The 24,127-nt window shown below is 45.7% G+C and overlaps 1 protein-coding gene across 3 annotated transcripts in view; it reads right to left on the bottom strand.

The window, feature by feature from the left end:
- RAB11FIP4 (RAB11 family interacting protein 4) overlaps positions 1-24,127 on the bottom strand; it is a 194,588-nt gene that overhangs the window by 149,887 nt on the left and 20,574 nt on the right. Inside the window, exon 1 of one of the 3 annotated variants that reach the window (XM_060272000.1) lies at positions 10,517-10,556. The exons of the other annotated variants lie outside the window; for them this stretch is intronic. The gene's annotated coding sequence lies outside the window, so the exon portion shown is untranslated. Of the gene's footprint in view, positions 1-10,516; positions 10,557-24,127 lie in introns of those variants that run through there. 3 annotated transcript variants of the gene reach the window in all.

Consider the following 24,127-nt stretch of genomic DNA (forward strand, 5'->3'; position numbering starts at 1 on the left):
CAGAGTCGGTCACCTAATGGTCAGGGGTCCCTTTACCGAGAGGCATCTGTGTGGCCAAGCTTCCCGATGGCGCCTTTCCTCTCCGTTCAATTAATAGCAGAGATTTTGTTAACAAGCCAGCAGGCCTGTAATTGATTTTGCATGGATGTAAAGATGAAGAAGCGGCTGACAAGTCAAAGGCCAAAAGAGAACCTCACAGTGCCTTTGGGGAGCAGTTAAAAAAAACAGAATTACATGGACGGCTCATCAAAGAGGGTTGTGGGGGAGTCAGAGGAGGAGCTCCCCACTGAAGTCCAAAGATCCTTAAAACAAAACAAAAGATTTTGGAAGGGAGATGAAAAAAGAAATATACATCAAGGGCGCCGATGCGAATAGATCTCGGCAGTAAACTGCAAGTGGTAGCAGGCCTCTCTGATGGGTTAGGAAATGGAGCTGTGGGCAGGATCCAGCAGGAAGGGACAGAGAAACACTCTTAACCCAAGAGCTGGAGCTGTTGTCTCTCATTTTAGGGCTCTGCATGAAGTGTGGATACACCGTGACCTTCCAAATGTTGCTGAACACCCCCAGCCATTTCTAGAAGAGGCAGAACTGGCTCTGTGGGGATGAAATAAATGGATTAGGGAACCCCGTAAGAAGAGATGCACATCCATAAATACTACCTTCAGAAGCCTCCTCTGGGGTAATTGCTGTGCCTCTTCCAAAATGTGAAAGCAGAATAAAATAAATCTCGGCTTGGCTTGTGGGTGGTGCGTTTTGAGACCAGCAGTGCAAAAGTTTCCCTGAGAGACCAGAGGGATGTGGGTGGAGAAGATGCCTTGACACAGAGAGGGATGCGGTATAATACTAGAATTCAAGGTTGCCCAGTGAAGCCGATTGACAGGAGGCTTGGGAGCGATGAAAGGATGTACTCCATCGCATGGCGTGTAATAACTGGTAGAATTCACAGCCACATAGCAACATAGATGGCTTCTAAAGAATTAGAGAAATGCATGGGTGACGGTATAATTCTGAATACCAGGTAGTGGAGAGAAAGATGGGAAGACCATCACCTTCATATATCTATCCTCTTGGTGGGCTCCTCAGCTACACAGAGAACATAGCAAGCTGCCCTACAGTGATCACATCATTGATGCATCAAGTTCCCTCCTGTCTACATTCTCAAGTAGTGACTGCAGGACTTCAGATAAGGGTCTTTTCCAACCCTACCTGATGCTGGGAATTTGAACCTTGAACTTTCTGCATGCAGAGGAAGAGTATGTGTGTTGTGGAAATTTCTCTGTCCCTCTCTCAACACACACGCACACATCCAAATCACAAGAATATCATGGGGAACTTGTCAAAAGCCTTACTGAAATCAAGATACACTACATCCACAGCGTTCCCCTGGTCCACCAAGCTTGTAACTCTATCCAAAAAGAAATGAGATTTATCTGACACAAATTGTTTTTGGGAAACCCATGCTGGGTCCTAGTAACCAGACTTTCCTAAGGGCTCACAAACTGTCCTGTTCTAGGACCTCTCCTGGCATCGGCATCAAGCTGAATGGTCAGTAATAACCTGGGCCTTCTTCTTCTTTTTTTTGGATGCTGGGGGCATCATTGACCAGTGTCCAGGCTGAATGATGGGGGTGGAGATGCTCCTTCGGGTATACTGGACCGAGGGCATTTACATTTTTTCACTTTTGGGATGTTATATGTCTCCTATGCATCTAATATTTATTTCACTGCATGGATCTTGGCTATTCATCCCTTTCTCTCACTCTTTTGACCCTTGTGTCTTTTCTCACTGTCTTGTGTTACACCTTCCCATTCTGTAGGCATCTATGAACCATGCTCCTAACAGTTTTTATCAGGTGGAAGGAAGTCAGACAGCTCAGAAGGCCAAACTATCCCTTGGGCAGTTCCATTAGCATTTCTTAGGAGAGGATTTTGCACATAGAGTTTGCTTGCACCTAGCTGGAATTTTCTCTGTAGCATGAAATCAAACACATACCGGTAGAACTCTCCCCAGGATGGAGTTTGAAAGGCTCTTGCATGATTTATAAGAGCCACTGCAGAGCATTGCCGTCTTAAATTTGATTAGAGTATTCCTCTTGGTGCAGAGAGCACACATTGCTGAGAATCCTGAAGACAGTAACAAAATTCAGCTAGACTGAAAAACGGGCCTGTGGCTGCTGGATGTGTGTGCCTATCTAATTTGTATTGAAATATATTGTATCTTTGCAATCTTTACTTAGAATCTACAAGACTGAAACTCTTCCCTTGACTTCAGTTATGTCCGAGATACTTTTACAAGATGAGATATGTATGGGGGAGGGGTACTCTTTGATTTGTTGGAATGCTTTAACACAGCAAATGTTTGCTTATTTAAAAACTGTTCTTTGGCTCCAAATCAACCTTTAAAATTGCTTTATTTTTATTTTTTTAAAAAACCATGAATATAAAACTAACCACAAAGCAGGGCTGTCTTAAGCATATGTGGCACCGGGGTGCAAAAATCCGCCCAGCACCCCCCCCCCGGGTTGCCCAGAGTTGTCAACCTTTTCTTGGGGGAGGGCAGCACGCTCTGGGCCAGCCGTAGAGGCGCGCAGGCAGTGCAGAGCAGGGCAAAGAGGAGCGCAAGGCAGTGGCGCTAGGCCGGGCACCTTATCAGATGGGCAGCACGCTCTGGATGGGCCTCTCCATATCCCTACGCCAATCCCAGGCCCGCAGGAAGGCAGAGGCAGCCGGGCGGCCGCCTCAGCGCCTCGCTGCCATGCTTGCGCCCGAACTTGTGTCGGAGAGCTGCCCGCAGCAGAAGAGCCTGCCGCGGACCTCTGGCGGGCAGGCTCTTTCATAGACTCTTGGCCCCAGACTCTCGGACTGGCCCCTGAGAGCCCAGTGACCGGATGCCCCACACCCCTAACAGCTATGTTTAAGATGGCCCTGCCTCAAAGAGTTATTCACCAGTCATCTTCCAGTTTAGAATCCTGTCCTATGGTACCCTCCATTTCTCCGATGAAAATAGAGATGTCCTAAGGGAAAGCAAGACATTCCGGTCCCCAGTCAGCACAGACATAGGTCAGGGACTGGAATGTCCCACTTTTCCTTAGGACATCCCTGTTTTCATCGGAGAGTATGGAATAGAACGTCCCTATTTTCACCGGAGAGGACACCTCTATTTTCATTGGAGAAATGTTGGCGGGTAAGAGACGGTGACTGCAACTTAATGGCTGATTCTGTGACTTGAGAGGCTGCAGCACAGCAAGAATAAGGTAAGCAGCTACTACTAAAACCACCCTTCTAATGTAGAGCAAAAGCTCTATGAGTAGGCTCCAGTTATGGAGTCACCCAGCAGAGTCACCTTCCTCCCCACAATGGGATGAGCAGTGAAGCCATCGCTTTGACTTCAGCCACTTTTTTTCCTCCTTTAAAGAGGAATCCCTGCAGAGAACAGAATACTGTACCAGGAAAGCGGAAAACAAATTCGGAACAACGCTTCTGATGAGGATATGAGGTGAAACCATCCCCCCTTCACTCTCTCTAAATCACTTGCTCCATTTGCACACTATAATAGGCAGCAGTGATAGACCACAGCTCTTTTGTGCCAACACGAGGGGGTTGGGGAGAAACCAAGCTTTGGAGGGAGCAAGCTCTGCTTTGCAGGTGGAAAACACCAAATGCAGAAAGCTCCTTGGTTCATGAAACAGAAGCAGCAGCAATTCTGCTTGCAGCATCCCACCCCTGCCAGGGGTGTCAAGAGTGTCAGCCAAGAGGATGTAAGCAGGAGTGCCAAGCAGGGGGACAGAGCAATATTCCCCTTCCCCTCTCAGGTTTTGGGCCACACATGATTATTTCTTCATTGCCTGCCTATATTTTTGGCTAAACTCCTTGCTCTGCACCAAAGGTGGGGGAACGTCAGGGCCAGGATTCAAATGCGGCCTTCCATGCTTGTGCATATGGCCCCTGGAGGGGGTCAGGCCAAGCCCCTCACTAGAAGTAGCTTCAGGGCTTTCCCTCTTCCCCCCCCCAGGGGAACTCACAGAGAAACTCCGTTCTGGCACCTCTCAGGTGGGTGCTATTGCCATTCTGTGAGAATGTGGGAGGTGTTCATAGTGAGTTTGGGCACCTCTTTTTCAAGGAAAAATAGCACTGAGTAGCTTGCTCAGTGAGGGGAGGCATGCTAGCCTCCTGTCAGGTATGTTACTGTCACTTTACTAGGAGGAAGAAGGTGAAGGGCAAGCGGAGCTGTAGTTGGTGATCTCGCGCCCCTGGCAGAACCGTCCAGATTGTGCCCCCTAGCTATGGACAAATTAGCTCTTCTTTCTGCCTCTTTTCTGAACCCCACCACCACCCACTCAATTCACCCTCTATTAAAAATCTTTTCCTATGAAGCAATAACTGATATTTTCTATTTATAGACATAGTTATGGACATATTTTTAGCCGAGTTTGCGCCCTCCTCACCTGCGCCCCTGGCAGGGGCCCACCTCGCCACTCCCTAGCTATGGGCCCTGAGGGCAAGGCAGTGGGGAGGTTGGCAAGGTGTGGGTGCATGGGTGAGAGCATCAGAGTGGTTCTTTCAGTGCATGCGCACCACACCAACCTCCCCATTGTGTCCTCCTCCCAGTAATCCACAGCGACACACTTGCCCCCTGAGTGAGTCCCTTCCTTCCTTCCTTCCTTCCTTCCTTCCTTCCTTCCTTCCTTCCTTCCTTCCTTCCTTCCTTCTCTTTGCTATTCCCTCCAACGATTTTACCTGGCCAGGAAGTCTATTTTACAGTCCTCAATTTGAAGGGCTGTCAGAGGACATTCCTAAGGATCCATAAGCAGGGAGGGTCTTGCACCTACCCATAAAAAATTTACACCTAGGCAGCTAACTGAACAGGCACCCAGGTCACTTGGTCGCTGCACAGTGGTACCTGGGAAGTTGAATGGAATCTATTCCGGAAGTCTGTTGGACTTCCAAAATGTTTGGAAACCAAGGTACGGCTTCTGATTGGCTGCAGGGAGCCGCGGAAGCCGTGTCAAACATTCGGGTTCCAAAGAACACTTTCAAAACGGAACACTCACTTCCAGGTTTGCAGCATTCGGGAGCCAAAACGTTCGACTCGCAAGGCGTTTGGGATCCAATGTACAACTGTATTGTATTTCGATTTACATTATAGCACTGTCTAAATGTGCATCTATAGCTATAAACTAGCACATGCAGGTTTTAGGCCAATGTATGCCCTTTTCTTTGCCTTCTTATTTTTTATGCAAGTGGCCACCACAATTTTAGGTCTGTCCTCATAGGACAGCCCCACATGTTTGCTTTCATCTGAAGCACATAGCTCCATTTCCATGAAAATAGCTCAGAAATACAACTGATTTTTTTAAAATAAATAAATAAATAAATATCTCTCCCTGCCCTTCTCAGACAGTCATAAAACAAATCCCAGATAGGGTGACCTAAGAAAGACCCTCAACCAGGAGGGGGGAATTTTTCAGCTTCTTGATGACAGCCACCGACACAGAAACACGTCCTTAAATGCACAATCTTCCACTTAGCTCAAGGAGGAGACACTTAACCTTTCAGAGCCTGAAGCTGGGACATTTAATCTTCACCTCACCGCTATTGGAAGGGCATCCAAAAGGAAAGAGGCAGTAAACACCACCATTTTTGACAGGGATAATTGCCAGACACAAAATGGATCTGACACGTGAGTGACAACTGTTGATGCCCCCAACTTTCAAGGAAGATAAGTGAATAAGCGTGCTGTGTCAATTTGACTTGAGCCTTTGCTCTGCCAACCAGCTCAGCCATTAATACACTCTCTTTTGCCTCCAAACTTATAGAATGTCCAAATGAAACTACCGGTAAGTGCTGAGGGTGGAACAGCAGCAACACAGTACAGTACTGTTTACCGGTACTGTATCTCGACTACGTTGAGGTTCCTTTAATTGCTGTTAAGAAAAATCTGGTGCAAGTGCTTCCTTTATCTTGCACCTGCCATAGCTGTCGAGTTTTCCCTTTTCTCGCGAGGAAGCCTATTCAGCATAAGGGAACTTCCCTTTAAAAAGGGGAGAACTTGACATCTATGGTACCTGCAGGTCTTGCGATTAGTGTTTGAAGGTCACTGGGATCTGGCAACCAGCCAAGTAGGTCACTGGGATCTGGCAACCGGCCGAGGGTGTGGTCATTCTTGGGTATATTAAGAGGGGCCTGTACATAGCCTCTTTGCTTCGTTGCAAGGAAGCGCTGCCATATTGATACTGAACTCTGTGCTGCGAGTTGCACTTGCTTTGCATTTGAAGCAAGGATCCTTCTACTAAGGATCTAGCGCAGGCACCCCCAAACCTCGGCCCTCCAGATGTTTTGGACTACAATTCCCATCTTCCCCAATCACTGGTCCTGTTAGCTAGGGATCATGGGAGTTGTAGGCCAAAACATCTGGAGGGCCGCAGTTTGGGGATTCCTGATCTAGTGGAAGCCCGTCGATAGCGAATATAGTGAAACTGCCTTCACACTTTGGACCTGTCAGTAAAGGACTGAACTGACTGAAGAGTTGGGAACTTCTGACTGAAGTTCTTCCAGCACAAAACTGCACTGCCATGAGGCTACACACTTGGGGAGCTGCACACGTTTGGCATATGCCAACAGAGGACCTACTCGCAAGTGACTAGTGTTAAAAAGCACTTGATACCCTGAAATGCAATCCTACATATCTACGCAGAACTAAGCCCTATTGCAGTGGCAGGCCAGTTTGGTGCCTTTCAAATGCTGTTGGATTACAGACCCGATCACCAATGGTTCTGCTAGATGGAGATAGTGGGAGTCAAACAACATCTGGAGGGTCGTCTTCTTCTTCTTTGGTGTAGCTGAGTAAGATTGTCTTCCATAAACCTGGTCTTAAAAGTGAGTCCGTAAGTGACTGTGGAGGCCAATTCTGCATCTACATGTGCTTCCACAGTGAGGACATAGGTTTCCGGGTGAGAGTTGATCAGGGCGAGGGTTTGCCAAGCATGCCTTCCTCTTAGGGCACCTTTTCTAGCCCCTCCCCCATTCAGGGGGAGCAGAGTGGATCCTAAGTAGGGCTGCTCAGTCATGGATACAGCTGCCGAACTGCTTAACTGTCTCATTCCTTGAGTCAAAACGACTAAATCTCTATCCACCACCCATGTGCTAGGGGCTTCCAGATTTCACAGCCCTGCCCCCGTTACCATTTGCCGATCGCCATGGGACTTTTTTGGGTTTGGGATGGTTTTTGGGGAAGACGCCTGTGCGTGAATTTGTTTTGTGTGTGTAGATCACTGACCACTTTGCAGTAAGGCTCTATTCCGATGGCATGAGTAATCACGGCGACCGGTAGATTCTTATCTGCTACAGCCTTCATCCACCTTCACAGCCATTGCAACATACCGCTTGCTATCTTCTGCCTGTTCTGCCATTGAGGACTTCTTGGATCATTCTTTGTCTAGCTCCCCCCCCCTTTGACCTTACCGCCTTGGGTGACCCTGCTGGGAGTATGAGACTCCCGCCGGCTTCGCTCACAAGGGTCATAGGAACATGCATGCCTACTCACTGTGACAAGGTGATGATCCGGCGAGTGAGATCTGGAGGGTACCATCTTGAATACCACCTGCTCTACTGGGTTCGAGGAAGCTTACTCGCAGGTAAGTGAGCATAGGGTTTTAGTCTGGAATCCAGCCATTTCTGCTATTGTTGTGGGACATTATTGCAGTAAAGCCAGCCATTCATGTTTGGCCAGATAGGCACATGAGAGGGCTGAGGGCTCACAGAGCTTTCCCGCAAAATTTGCTAGAGAGAACTCAGTGAGATCACTTCCTTTATCTGCCTTGGCCTTACCTTCCAAGTTCCGGACTGCAGAATCCGGGACCGGCAGCCATTTGACACCGGAAGTTGCGTCGACATAACTTCTGGTGTCGCTTTGCCCTTTTATGGGCACCAAAAATGGCCGCCGCCGGCTTCGAAAGTCGCTTGTACGCATGTCAGGAAGTGCGCCGACGCAACTTCCGGTGTCGCTCCGCCCATCTATGGGCACCAAAAATGGCCGCCGCCAACACCGGAAGTAGCGTCTATGCACTTCCGGACATGCGTAGATGCGACTTTTGAAGCTGGCGGCGGCCATTTTTGGTGCCCATAGAAGGGCAAATCAGAAAGAAAAAAAATGGCCGCCGGCAGGAGAAAATAACGGAGAAAAACGGGAGACGAAGTGATACGGGGGACCACCGGGAAAAGGTAAGTAAAAAAGGGGTTTTCCCGGGGAAAACGGGGTACTTGGCAGCTATGGACTTGGCAGGAAGATGTAACACAACATACTTCCTTCCTGCCCAAGCATCTCTCTCTTGCTTCATCATGCCTCCAAGTTGACCACATGCTAATGTCTGAGCTCTGCAGCTCAGATACCATTTTGAACTTAAATGAGCCATGTTGACTGGGGCTGATGGGAGTGGAAGGTCTGTAAAAGACTAATAGGGCTACTCTTTTGGTATCTGCCACCATAAAAAGGTAAAGGGACCCCTGACCATCAGCCCTAGACTCTGTAGTTTAGCCCACAGCGCCACCTGGGTCCCTATATCTGCCACCATAGCACTCTTAAATATTTTTCTGTTGGAAGCCGCCCAGAGGGGAAGCCCAGCCAGATGGGCAGGGTATAAATATTAAATTATTATTATTATTATTATTATTATTATTATTATTATTATTATTATTATCACCATCCTCAATAGTTTGCAATTGTGCAAAGGACCAGATGAATTACATGCAACCCCCACCCCATACCCACCCACCTCATTTTTCATAACTGGTGTGATAAACCCACAGCTACCTTAAATCCCCCATGATTGCATTGTCTCTTGAGAACCAACACTAATCATTCATATCTGCACCTTTCATATCAGCGCAAGCAAAAAGCTTTCAGCAGCGATAGCTAGAGGAATTATCCCTGACTGCCTGAGCATTTTGGGTTCTGCATAGCTAGGCGTGAAGCAGCTGGTTTCTCCTGAACTTTGACAGCACAATTTTCACCCTGCGATTCAAGTTACAACTCCCATAAAACATCCCCCGGCACTGAGGGAAGGTTGCGTGGCCCCAAGTGCAAAGGAGCAGAACGACGATCGGTAAGAACTGTTTCAAGAAGCAGCTGCCTTCAGGAGCCCTGGTCAATGTGCTTTTTAGCCTGTTACAACTCATCGGATGATGATTTTGGGTGGTAGGGCCAATATTATTATTATTATTATTATTATTATTATTATTAGAATTTATGTACCACCCTATACCCAGGGGTCTCAGGGCAGTTCACAGTGGGTGGTGTAAAAAAAATAAAAATATGATGATGATGATAAAATAGGACGTCCCTGTTTTCATCAGAGAAATATCGGAAGGTGTGACACCTAATGTTTGAACAAAACTAACGGCCACAGAATTCACCCATGGACCTTCTGAGTTTTGGGGGGATATCGCTCCCACACTTTCAGGAACCCCTTTGCATTCATAAGGCATAGAACAGGCATGGGCAAAGTCGTCCCTCCAGATGTTTTGAGACTACCATTGATCCATGTAGACAACACTGAGCTATATAGCCAATGATCTGACTTGGCTTCCTATACATAGGCAGAACCCTATGTTGTTCCTAGATTCACACAAACAGCTTATTACTCAATTATTATCTTGTCTAAGGTGTCCATCTGGTGTTTGTGGAACTCCTCCACAGTGGTCTTGTAGTAAGGTTAAAACTTACTGGGAAATGATATATAATGAATTGAAAAGGATGTTCAAAATAACAATTGTAAAAAACATAACAAAACCAGAAGCTTTCCTTTTGGGAATTATAGGGACAGAACAACCTAAATTGTATAGAAATTTATTTAGGTATGCTGCTGCAGTGGCAAGAATACTACTCGCCCCAAAATGGAAATCCCCAGCAAAGGAAAAATGGCATACAAAAACTTACCAGAAGAAATCAAGGTAAGAAACTTTTTATAAAAGAATGGTAATGGTTTGTTGAACTTTTTCAGATAAATTGCAAACAGATAGAGTATATATTAAAAATAGATATATACGTGAGTAAATTAAATGAATTTGGATATGCAGAAGATATTAAAAATTAAATTTAAGGAACCGCAGAAAGAGGGGGAAGGAAGTCAAACTTTGAAATGTTAAAGTGATTGTAAAATTAATGAAATGTATAAACATGAAAAGTATAAATAAAAACTTAAAGAAATGAAAACAATCTACCGCATCCATCTGCCTGTTCGTTTCAGAGACCCATTTCTCCGTGCCTTCTGATAAATTAATGCCAGCTCGCTGCCAGCATGTAACCTCCTTTACGCTGCATGTTTACAAGCTCTTGCTGGAGAGAATTTGGGAAAGCAGAAATAATGGAATTACTGCTGCATTTACAGGTAGTGCGGCAAGGCTAAAACAAGTGCTCTCACTTCGTTTCGCTGAGTTCCACTCTATCAAACAAATAAAGGAGGGAAAAATGAGAGACAAGAAGCAATCAGATTCCTGTACAAGTACAGCCATGCAAATACCTTTAAATGTGTGCTTCGTGGATAGGATTGCCAGCTTTGGTGGTGGTGGTTGTCTCCTCTGCTTTTAATTATAGCCCAGCGTGCAGGAATTTAGCAGGCAGAGCTTTTCCTGGCAAGGAGACTAAGAGAAAGGGAAAGTGACATCTGCTTAATGCCTCTGTGCCAGGCTACGATTAAAGGCATGGGAGCAGGGCCAGTGTAAAAAGGAGGCAGAGCTGGCAACCCTTTTCTTGGCAACTGTAAAAAGAGCAGAACACACACACACACACACACACACACACACACACACACACACACACACTATTTAGTGGCCCAAGGCTCAAAGAGACTTTGCATGTAACACTAAGCCATCATTCAGCACTAAGCGCACAAGATAGAGTAATCTTGTGTGAAGCCTAGGGCTTCTGTGCTTGCCCCCTCCTGCCCAGCCAGAAGGACTTTGCCAACATTTAGCTACTTTTTTAAAGAATCCTGGCTCTAGGCATAGTTGCCAAGTACCCCGTTTCCCCCGGGAAACCCCCGTTTTTACTTACCTTTTCCCGGTGGTCCCCCGTATCACTTCGTCTCCCATTTTTTTTATTTTCTCCTGCCGGTGGCCTTTTTTTTCGATTTGCCCTTCTATGGGCACCCAAAATGGCCGCCGGCGGCTTCAAAAGTCACATCTACGCATGTCTGGAAGCGCATAGACGCGACTTCCTGTGTCGTCGGCGGCCATTTTTGGTGCCCATAGATGGGCAGAGCGACACCAGAAGTTGTGTCAACGCACTTCCTGACATGCGTACAAGGGACTTTCAAAGCCGGCGGCAGCCATTTTTGGTGCCCATAGAAGGGCAAAGCAACACCGGAAGTTACGTCGACGCAACTTCCGGTGTCACACGGCTGCCGGTCCCGGATTCTGCAGTCCGGGACTTGGAAGGTAAGGCTCTAGGCATAAAACAAGGGCAGACAAAACTGACAGCATCTCTTCCATGCCTATAAGATAAGAAGCTTGCACGACATTTGGTTGCTTTCAAGGGATGTTGGCAGCAGTTCTCTTTTTCTAGAAAAAGAGGTGCTGGAACTCACCATGAACACCTCCCTTGCAGCAGCGTATCTAGCTGCCCGGGTGCCTGGTGCGGGGGCGTGTCCTGAAGCCGGGGGCGGGGAGATCAGCGCCCATGGGGGGGAACAATCCGCCCATGGGGGCGGGGCGAGCCTCTCCGATGCTTGGAGCCTCTCCACCGCCTCCCTCTCAGCTGTAGGGCAGCTGAGGGAGAGGCAGTAGGCAGACGCAAGTCCCACGCTGTGGTTTCAGGCAGCGCAGAACCAGCAGACGCCTAAGCCACCACCCCACTCCTAAAAAGTTTCGTGAGCCCGTTTAAAAAACAAAACAAAAAACCCAACAACCTCAATTTGTCACCCCCCTTCAGTGATGACACCCGGGACGAACCACACACCCCACACACCCTACCTCCGCCACTACTCCCTTGTTCTCTTAGAATGGAAATGGCGCTCACCTGAGCGGTGCCAGAGCTGAGTTTTGGGGAGTTCCGGCTGGAAAAAAAAGCCCTGGTTGGCAGAATGAATTATTTGATGTTTGCAAAGAGGTACAGATGTTACCACAGTCATGTTAATGCTTTTATCACAGTGCCAGAGTTCCTTACACTTGGCTTTCTGGGTGTAAAGCAGAAATCGTCTTGTGACCTTGTGCAGCAAGTAATTTGCTTTCAGAATGCAAGGAAAAAATGAATCATTTCTTATAATTAAAAACTGGACTTGCAGTGGCAGCGGCGAGGATTCTAATTGCCAAAAATTGGAAAAAATAAGAAATCCCTACTATCAGAGAATGGCAAGAAAAGGTGATCAGTTATATTGAATTGGCCAAATTAACAAATTCAATTAGAGGGGGGAATATTCAAAAATTCAAAAATAATTGGGAAAAATTTGGATACTATCTAACAAAGCTTGGGTTTATTTCCAATATTCTGTAAAAGATCCCAAGATGAAAAGTAAAAGAAAGCAGTACAATGGTGGGTAAAAAAGATTAACCTGGGAGGAAGACAAGTGGAAGTCAATATAGGTAAGAATCATTTGTAATTAATAGAAGTTATTACAGTGTTCATGGTTATGATAAGATGAATTGTATTAGGTAATTGATTTAGATCCTTATTAGTAATTGTTAGCAGTACCGTATATAGTGGATAAGGAGACATGAATTTGTTTTGTTTATATATTTTATTGTTTATTGTTTGTATGTATTTTAGTTGTTTGCTTTTGATCGGAATTTCAATAAAGATTATTTTTTAAAAAAACTGGACTTTTGGACTCAGAGTTGACCGACGGAGTCAGATCTCATGACTGACCAACCTGACCACTGTGACTCTGACATACTGACAGCTAAATCATACAGGTAGCTCACCTGTATGATTTAGCTGGTAGAGCATGAGACCCCTTAATCTCAGGGTTGTGGGTTCAAGCCCCACATTGGCCTTGCAGAGGGCTGGACTAGATGAACCTTGTGGCCCCTTCCAACACTACAGTTTGATGATTCTATGATATAGCCATTTCTGAGTATACAAAAGGATGGCCTCCAGAACCAACTGGATCCTGTGCTAACAAGAACCGACTAACATGAGAAAATGGGGAAAACCGAGGCTCAATTAAAGCTAGAGCTCAGATTTTCTTACATTGGATCACCTATCATTTCCCAAAATAGATCATCTCCAGTGAAAAGAATGCCAGAAGGTCCTTTCAACTTAAAAGGGAGCGCCACGCTGCTTGTTTTTCATTCCGATGTTAAGTTACGCCGCCCATGCACTCATCTGCAGATGTTTGCCAGAGCTTACTCTCAACTTGTTAATGATTAAAGAGACTGCAGTGCCAGTCTGAAGGCATAATGGAGAGCAAACACTAAGTTACATAACACCATAAAGCTACTCTGCCTGCTGAAAAAGAAAAAAACCTAGGCAAGATTCTTCACACAAGATGCAAAAATGCAACTCTCACAACCGGAATCTATCTCTCCATTAGCTCAGATCAGAGAGAGACAAACAGCTGCCAAGCATAGCTGCCAAGTGTCCCGTTTTCCCTGGGAAATCCCCGTTTTTCCAGCTGTTCCTAGCTGAAAAAACAATTTTTTTTTGTTTTCCCCCGGTTTATTCTGGCGCGGCGGCCATTTTGGAACTGGGCTGAGCATGCTCAGAAGCGACTTTTGATGCTGCTCTGCCTAGTTCCAAAATGGCGGCGGCACTACTTCCGGTCTGCTATTTCCGGCCCGGTCCCTTATTTCTCTGACAGCAACTTGGCAGGTATGCTGCCAAGATTTGTAACAACGCGCAAAAGATGAGCTAGATTTTCATTTTTGAAGTAGCAGAACTGATACACTGCTAAGCATGTTGAAGCACACTCTAATCTCTTAGAAGGCAACCCTCCAACACCTTGAAGTCAAAATCCATGACGCCATCTTCCCAAATGCCATCTCCCCCCCCTTTTTTTTTTAATGGCGAGAGCGCAGCAGCCATTTGGGTTCACACCAGAGTTTCTCCCACGTAGTTTTCCCGTTTTGGAGTGCCACACAAGATTGCGGCCCTGGCAAAAAGTGCTTTTTCCAGGGGGAAACCACAGGATGAGATCACAGCAACCAAAATGGCCACCCTTCTCTCGCAATAAAAAAAAGGGGATGTCCCAGTTTTTCTGGGACACTTGTGGGGTATGTACTCTCAGCACCTTTAACAAACAACAGCAACCTAGAATTCTCGGGAGGAAGCCATGATTGTTTAAATTATTACCTCAGGGACTTAAATATATGATGTGAAAGTGGCCTTGCTGCAGAGTGTTTCAGTGCCATGAACCAGCCCGTCTCGGAGGGGTACGATTAGATCGTCGAACTGCTTTCAATCCCAGCACAATTCCCAAGCACAGCAAATGCAGGCCGTAAAACAGGGAACCAGCTAAGGGTGGGAAAAGCCAAGCAGAGGCAGAGACCAACCCTTCGTTCATCCCTATTATCAAAGCTTTTTGGCCCTCACTCTTCTGTTATTTTCCCACCAGTGGCATAACCATTATGGGAGCCACAAAAAGGTAGGGCCACTTGAGCTTTTTCACCTAATTATTAACCATCACCTCATCTGAAGGATGCTTGTGAGAGTCCCCTGCAGTTTGAGCTGTGATTATCTTGTTCTCCCCTGACAAGGTGACATTAAGGAGGCTGTTCCTCTTTCGATTCCAATCAAACATTGAAATCCCACTTCCCCAAACACTAAAAAAGAAAAAAGAAACCTCACAAAAATCTGCAGCTTTACTTATTTATTTGGCACCACTTTTCATATGCTCACTCGTAAGTTATTGTCTCAATTAAGGCTCATTGTCGATTCATGTCAGGTTCCTGTGTTATTAAACACACACACCCCAAACCAAAATAGATTTCAAACCAGACTAAAGGAGGATAATCATCTGGAGGTCTGGGAACGATACACCATGAGTTGTTCCATGTTTGTGGTGCGCAGGGCCAGCCCAAGACCTATGGCTGCCTGAGGGGAAGGACAAAATGGCGCCTGCCCCCAATTCATGAACAGATGCTGACTGGGTTGGCATTCGAAGCTTCATCATTGGCAACAGAATGTCTTCGCTGCACCTGAGGGAAGTCAGCTAGTTTAGGGAGTGTACAGCAGGTGTGTGCCAATGCCAAACGCAGCTTGGGGGAACCCCTCTTTGTATAGATTGTAAACCTGCGGGGAGGAAGTGTGCAATTTCCATCTTTGTAGGTCTTGCTGAATATGAAAACACATGCATCTTGGTCTTTTTTTGGGGGGGGGTGGCAGTACCCATTTCTGCATGTCCCATGCCTCTTGGTAGCAGTTGTAGTCCCAGTGGCGTGGGTGCGCCAGGGCACCAGGCCGAGGGGGGGCGCTGTGTGGCGAAGCCGTGCTGCACGCTGCGAGGGCGGGGGCGCCGGAGCGATCTCCGCGCCTCAGCGCCAGGGCGCCCGACCTGCTCGAGACGGCCTCTGTGAAGAGAGGATGTTAGGCTAGATGAGCCACTGGCCCGATCCAGCAGGCTTCTCATTTGTTCTTATGTATCTGATGTGCTCAGGGTTTTTATATGAGCAGTGCCGAAGATCAAACTGTGAAGCTGTATTCTTTGCCTTGGAAGATCTTGCTCCCCTCATAGAATACTTCACCCTATTACAACAACAAGAAATGTTTGGGATAGCTCAGTTGGTAGAGCATGCGAATCTCAGGGTTGTGGGTTCGAGCCCCACATTGGGCAAAAGGTTCCTGCATTATCAGGGGTTGGACTAAATGACCCTCAGGGTCCCTTCCAACTCTACAATTCTATGAAAACACTGATTGTGTGATTCTTTGCCTGCTGTAAATTGTTATGAAGATGCCCTCTCTCCTTCAATCCCCCACCCAAAAAGGGCAAATTGTAGTGAAACAGCAGCATACGGAAAAGTTCCATTAATATCACACATTTCTAAACAGGAGACATTAATACCGGGGGGGGGGGCAGCAGCCTCCTTCAGCAAATACCAGAAGCAATTTGTAGTCGTGTTATTGTGTATTGTATCAACTACTCAATTGAGCAGGGCCTCTGCTGGAACGGCCGCATAAATCATTCACATTTATTTCCATTTAGGAGGACTCCGATAAAGTCAATGCCTCCAGCTGAAGGGAACTAATGTGATCCACAAATTACTGTGCCGAGGATTGAGGGAGGGGGGGGGGAATTAAGCCGGCTAGGTTAAAAATAAACAACAGCCATTCACTCATGACAAAGCTAGTTGGCAATGCCAGTACACTTGTCAGCAATGGCAAGCTGCAGCTTAATTGCTGGCAAAAATGTGACTATCCTGAAAAACCAGACATCACTGAAGAGTGGGCAAACTTTTTAAAATATAACAACAATCTTTATTACGGTCCATAGACCCATCAATTCGTTACCAAGCGATACACAGCTGAGACACCCCGCTCTCAAACCACTCAGACATCTTACTCAAATTCGGAATAGGAAACATTAGTTCTTGTGACCACCGATAAAAACTTTGCCACTGCTAGTGTTCTGGCATTTGACCGGTCTTCCAATAGGAACCTGATATAGAAATCCTCTGATTTTCCTGGGAGCAAGGCTAGCAGGGGTGAAATCACTTCAGCCCTGGCTCGCTCAAACTTCCCACAGTGCAGCACAATGTGTTTTATAGAATCTACATCATGGGTGCACGAGCACAGTCTTTCCTGGTAGGGTACTCCTCTCATCCTGCCCTCCAGCACTGCAGAGGGGAAAACATTCAGTCTTGCTTTTGTGAACAGCCTTCGGTAGTTTGGCACTGTCAAGTTTTGAATATAGGCTGCTGGCTTAAAGACATGCCCATATTGTACTCCTACTGCCAATGGACTGCAGATCGCAAGTGATTGATGTCGTAGATCACTGTGTGAATTATCCCAAAGTCTTTGCTTTAAGGTCTTTAGGGCACCTTCATATCCCAGGCAATAGAGTTGGGTGGGTGACAGACCTAAAGCAGTGGCTTTTCTCGCCATGGTTTTCTGCCATTGGCTGATGTATTCCTCATTGTTCAGGTATTTATACAGTCCCTCCCCAAGTTCAAATACTACAATCTTGAGCCAATGTTTTAGTGCAGCCCACCATGCCTTTGTTGAAATTGGGAATTCACCCGTTTCTAGCAGGAGTAAAATATAATATTAATGCATCTGTCAAATACTCCCTAGTACAAATCCATGAGGACATATGTGCAAAAATTGTTTTCTCTAAACTTGCTTTCCCCGAAACATCTTTGATCCAATGAATCTCATCTCTCTGGGACGTCTGGTCCCCAGATCACACACATATAATGAGCATCCAAGAGCTCTGTTTTCCCATGGTGATGCGTGGACAGATGAGGTGCATATTCCTCCAATCAGAGGTGTTTATGTGCGATGCAGGAGTTATCATGAAGAAGGCCAGAAGATAACAGACACACACACACACCAAACCAGGCCAGGTACAAAGGAGAGGGAGAACATACATGTTGAAGTTGTATAGAACAGTGATCTTCAATCCCCATATGTTGCTGGACTTCAACACCCCCAACTAGCTTAGCCAGGAATAATGGGAGTAGATGTCAGGAGCCCAGGCTGCTGTCTTGATAACACAGCACACAAGTCATAATTAGCTGGAAGATTTATTACAAAACAATCAGCCTCGGACACTCTATCGGAGCTTCCATACCTTACGATTCAGTTGACCCTTCGGAGGAGCTTTTCCTGCTTCTGCAGAATATCCTGAACCTATGACCCTTACGTTTTTGGTTTTGTTTCCTCTCTAATACCTTCCCCATACGTCTACTCCTTGGGCTTACAGGATTAATTGCCTCCTCTTCCGGTGAGGAGGAAATGCTCTCCCCTCCTGCTTTCCAAGCCTGCCTGTGCTTCTTGAGCGAGTTGGCTTCTCTCCATCCCAGCTAACGTCTTACAACCGACATGCTCCCAGCCGTCTGAGAGAAACGCAAGTTTTCCTGCTGCTGGCTGCTTCCTAACTCATGCTGTGCCTCTCTGCTTGGGGGGAGATGTGTTCATGACAGTAGAAATCTAACAGCATCTGGGGGGGGGCTCACGCTTGAAGGACAATGCTATGGAAGAAAGGGCTTCTCTCTCACCACCTAAATGATGCATTGCTGGTTTGGAGCTGCTCACATGGTAATCTAGGGTAGCCTGGTGAAAAAAATTGGGCCGGGCTCCTGTAGTAGTTGTGCAGAAGAGAGGATTTCAGCATGATAAACCACACCTCCTGAAATGTCCCTTTTTATCACCTGGCCACCCTACAAATTGCTGTGTGTGGATGGAGCCCCTTCCTGCTGGAAGCCATCCATCATCCCTGGTTGTGACATGGCTGCTGCACCCTGTGGGATGGAACACTGGGGCAGACAAGTCACAACAGTTCCTAGAGTGTCCACTAAGAGGAACTAGACTGGAGGGACACCTGACTAAGCTCAGTTCCTGTTCCTCCAGATATGCAAATGAGATGGATTAGCTGGCAGACAAAAGCCCCTAGCCAGCAGCCATTCTCTCTCTTAGCCATTCCTTCTTCAATGGGAACACATCTCCAGAGAATCTACAGTTAGGATGGTTCTCCCTCTCGGCCTGCTGCCAAGAGAGAGACCAGATGGAGCCTCACTTTACTAAGAAGACTCCAGATGTATACATTTGTAACTTTTCTACGTAAGCCTGCCTTTCCGAGATTATGCTGTTAACTCAGGATGTCATGTGAGTAAACTCTATCTTATTTTAATACTATTGTGTCGTGTATTTCTTTTAAGAGGGAAAAAGGGAATTTGCCAGGAAGTATAATATTGTTGCAGAGGTTCTAACAAACCTAACGCTCACGCTTTGCTGCGCACAAAAGGGGAATGTCACTCTGCTGATATTGGAAGCTTGCTAACACAAGCTTGGATAGGATCTATCTAATAATATATCCTAATCCACATCCCTAACATTCCCACACACCCTCCCCTTGGATTGCGGTCTATGAGTTCTGGAACGAAAGGCAACCCAGAGAGCTTAGTGTCCTCCCTGCAGAGTGTGGACAAATAGCCTTTTAAGTCCATGGCTAAATGCAATCTTCCCACCATAATAATCAGTTTCCTAAAAGAAAGGGGGGGAGAGAGAGACTTTCTACACTTGTAATTGCCCAAATGAAGAGAGCAAATGTGTGCGGATTAAAAAGGATTTGTCATTTTGGATTAACAGGGATCAAGCCGCCGCTCCTTCAATGTAACAGGTTTCTACCAGATATGGTGAGCACCGTTTGATCTTTCTGTTCCACATGCAGGATATACTGTTTACCTTGAAGTATAGCCCTGGTGGTTTATAGAAAGAAACCCAGGCAAGTACCCACCTTTAAGGCCAACCCAGCAGAGCTTTCAAAGGCCAGCTTTAGCCTCTGGACTCTCCAGATAAAGATGGATCTGGTAGCTGGGGATGTTGAAGACCTTAAACCTAAACAGCTGCTGACAGTCAGGGTAGCCAGAGTTGAGACAGATGTGCCATTGGCATACCTACTAGTATGGGCAATCTATGTGGAAGATAATTGTATTTCGAGGAGATAGCACTCTAACACGGTTACCTTCCTCAGGGCCGTCTTTACCTGGGGGTGCAAGGGGTGCGGGGCACCCAGGCGCCCAATTCTGGGGTGGTGGTGCATAAGCTCTTAACTATCTACCTGCTATGAAATAAATAATTTTGATCAAGCTAGAAAAACAAAATACATACATACCAAGTATTACCAAAATGTATACCTACTGTTTCACAAAAGGACTTTCGACTTTGTGTGCTCATTTACCAAAGACACGCCGTGCCAGCGGCGGCGCTTGTCATCCACAATGGCAACGCTTGTCTGACTCAATGAGTACAGTGGTACCTCAGTTTAAGTACACAATGGGTTAGGGGGTTAGGGTTAGGGTTAGGGTGTACTTAAACTGAAGTGAACTTTCCCATTGAAAGTAATGGAGAGTGGATTAATCCATTCCAGACAGGTCCGCGGAGTACTTAAACTGAAAGTACTCAAACTGAAGAGTACTTAAACTGAGGTATGACTGTATAAGTGTATTGTAAATAAATGAGCAAATTAAAAATGTTTTTTTCCCTCCCTTCTTTCGTAAACAAGAGATAAGGCGTAAACATGGTGTCTGACAGAAGCATAATAAAAGTTAATTTGGGGGCGCTGGGCAGATCTTTGCACCCTGACAGCACCTGACATTCCTGCCTCTGTTTGTTTTCCCCTCTCTAACTCTTGTTCAGCTCTTTGATGGCTGAAGAACAGCATTTAGTGCCCTAATCTGTAAGAAGGGAAGAAGTGATATTGCTGAGTACCTTCTTTTGATGTTAGACATTGTTTGAAGATAATAATAATAATAATAATAATAATAATAATAATAATAATAATAATTTATTTATACCCCGCTCATCTGGCCGGGTTTCCCCAGCCACTCTGTGGGGCTTCCAAATATTAAAATACAATAATCATTGGGAGAGGTGGCTAATGAATAACCTGTACGTAGCTAGTACCACGTAGGCAGTGAGGCAAGCCACACAGGCATCCCCAAACTGCGGCCCTTCAGATTTTTTAGCCTACAACTCCCATGATCCCTAGCTAACAGGACCAGTGGTCAGGGATGATTGGGAATTGTAGTCCAAAACATCTGGAGGGCCGAAGTTTGGGGATGCCTGGGCTAACAGGTTAAAAAAGGTAAAGGTAAAGGACCCCTGACAGTTAAGTCCAATCATGAACAACTCTGGGGTTGTGGCGCTCATCTCGCTTTACTGGCCGAAGGAGCCGGCGTATGTCCACAGTTTTTCCAGTCATGTGGCCAGTATGACTAAGACACTTCTGGCAAAACCAGAGGAGCGCACGGAAATGCCGTTTACCTTCCCGCCGGAGCGGTACCTATTTATCTACTTGCACTTGATGTGCTTTCGAACTGCTAGGTTGACAGGAGCTGGGACCGAGCAACGGGAGCTCACCCCGTTGCAGGGATTCGAACCGCCGGCCTTCCGATCGGCAAGTCCTAGGCTCAGTGGTTTAGACCACAGTGCTACCCATGTCCCTAACAGGTTAGCTATCTATAAATCGGATGGTTTGGGTATAGTTTTTGAGAAGCTCATGCACGGACTGATTGATTGCAGGGCCGTGCAAACTGAGGCTACCTGGGGGAGTCCCTTCGCCACTTCTTGAAGGCTTCCAAGTGGCAGATCGAAGTGCTTGCTTGGTAATGTATCTCATGCTTGCTGTTTAGAATAAAATTTTAATCTTCTCACTCACTTGTGTTTGTATTGCTTCTGAATCTCATTTTAAAAGAACCCACCTTGCATTTGGCAAGACACCTCCAGCATGTTGAGCCCCAAAACTGGGACTTCCTACCTGTGCAATATCACAGAGCCCATAAGAACGCTTTCTTTGGGGGCATGCTTGTATGACACCCAAAAAATGTGTGTTGGGGGATGGCGAGGCCCCAACAAAAACATTGGTGGGGGGCAAGATCTCAGCGCAAAAATCGCATGAGATCACAGCACCCAACATTTAGAAGATGTGGCTGTCATGGATATAAAACTATCAAATTGGCACCTTTTTGATACGGGCAAAATACTATCCAAGAAAATCCATGGCTGGAAGGTCACTGAAGTGGGTTCCCACAAGGCAAGACACCGTGATAACAGCAAGAACATTTATTAAACTACCAGAACTGGACAACAGGGGCAAAGCAACTGCTTATATACATTTCCGAAGGCCTGGGCCACTCCCACTCCCAATGTGATTGGCTGTCTAAACTTCCAAGCTACGAATCATGACTCGGAGTTTAAGAGCCAATGGCAGAGGCCCAAATCCTGAAATGTTCTGTGATTGGATATCATGTATCAAATCAGAACACAGGAGCTCAGAGTGCAGACTCAAGCTCAGGCAAACACAGGTCACTGAATACATAACAATCAGCATTTGGACTGAGGCTACATTACTCCTATGACAACAAGGGGTAAAAAAAATAAATAAGCCACCATAAATACAAAACCTAAGACAGAGTCGCTTCTTGGCTTCAACTGCTTCCCTTTGGATTCCAATACATATTTTCATTTAACTGGGCTAAGAAAATAAGCCTTCCTGGCATTTAACAAGCAGCAAGCCTGCCAAAGTACTGCATGAAATGAATACATCTTTGTTTGATCTGTGGCCCTATTGAAAATGCCCCAAACTGCTCCTAAAATAAATCAAGAAACTAATTAATCCATGTTATGGGCAACACACTCAAGGTGACATACTTTATACATTTATGTATCCCTCTCCAGATAAAAAGTAGAAAACAGAGTTGTTTACATTCTTTTTTTTTTTTTGTACATACTTTTTATTAATTTTACAAAATACAAAAAAGCAAAAAAAAAAAGGTACATACTTAAACCCCTTTTCCACCTCCTTCCTACCCACCCACATGGATCCTCCCCTGCCACAGAAGTATCCCATGTATGTGAACAGTCAGAGATGGTCCATTTTATGCTTGGGTTTCTGTCCTCCCCCCCCTCCCCTGACCCCAAAGCCCCCCCCTGCCACCAGGGAGCTCCAGCAAACCAGGGCAGTACGCAGGAGGACATCCATCCAACCATCTATTGTCATACCAAAAAAAAGAGAGAAAAATAGAAATAGGAAAAAAGGGAAAAAAAAAAGAAAGAGCGAAAAAAAGAAAAAAGAAAAAACAATACAAAACAAAAAAATTTTCTTGCATTCATAATTGTAAAACCATATTTTGTGGGCTTCCCCTCCCCCCCCTTCCCCGGTTTTCATCCCTTTTTTATCATCTGCAACAGTTTCTTACTTTATAAAAATACACCTTTGCATCTTATACAACTTATAAATCAATTGTTAACATTTTCATCTAATATTCAAATCACTGAGAAATCAAACTCCCATTTTCTCTTCCCGTGCCTAATTTTTTGTTTTTTCTCCCTCTATAAGCCTCCATATTTTCACATTTTCCAAAATCCATTCACTTTTAAAACTATAACTATTCTCAATTTAACCTTACATCCCCGATTGCCGGCTTCCCCCCCCAATCCAGCAAATTCCAAAATCAGCAGACCAGTTATAAACCTGTTAATCCATCCTTAATCACAACATCACTTTCCCTTCACCCCACCCCCTGTTTACAGTCTTTTGTCATCCAGGCCACCATACAGGACCCCTGAATTTCTTCTCTTCTCTGCATATTTTTTCCTTCTTCCCTGTGGGCGTTCTGGAGTTCCAATGATACCAATCGTGCCCCCCTCAAAAGCAGGGCACTCCATCCAACTTTTTGTAGAGTAGAATCATCATTTTTTTCGTGGTGTGCTTCATTTTGTGTTGAATCATCACAATCCTCATCTTCTTCTTTTCCTTCCCCATCATTGTCATTCTCACATTCATCTTTTTCAGTGTCCAAAGCTTCATCTCCTAAAAAATCATATTCCGCCATCACCTCCTGGAATTTTTCCTGTAACTCTTGCCGTCGTGTCTCCTCTTGACATAACTCTATTCTTGTTTCCCACATTAAGGTCAAAACAGACCGCTGGAACTCAGGGGAACACTTTTTTGTTGACATATTTCAGTCCTGCCAAGGTCAAAACTTGTCACGTGGGGTGGAATATGATCACAGTTTATTTTTCGACTCCATTTTAACAAGCTGGCTGCATTCTTCAAGTCTTATTAACCATAAAGTTCGAACTCACATTTCACAAACACTTAAGCCAAAAAAGAGTTTCCACAAAGTCCAGAAATACAAAGTGAAGTAAAATTTGACTCATAAATCCTGACAACTCACTGGGTTGTCTGGGCTGCCGGCTCCCGAGTGGAAAGGTTTTTTTTTTCTTAGGCTGTACCTCTTATTGCAGGGCATCATAAACCGCAGTCTCTCTCCCCTTTTCACCCTGCATCAAAGGGGAGATTCTCTTTGATGCCTTTGAGGGATCCTTTGAATTGTAAATCTTCTGTTTATGGCCTCGGGTTTCTATTTACTGTCTCTTTTGTTGCCGTGGGGGGGGGGGGTGGCTTCCTCTTTTCTCCCCTCTCTCCCAGATCCAAATTGTTTTATAATAATCCAAATCATGAGGTTACTTACAG

The sequence above is a fragment of the Zootoca vivipara genome, chromosome 2 (genome assembly GCF_963506605.1).
Source record: "Zootoca vivipara chromosome 2, rZooViv1.1, whole genome shotgun sequence".
Classification (NCBI taxonomy): Eukaryota; Metazoa; Chordata; class Lepidosauria; order Squamata; family Lacertidae; genus Zootoca; species Zootoca vivipara.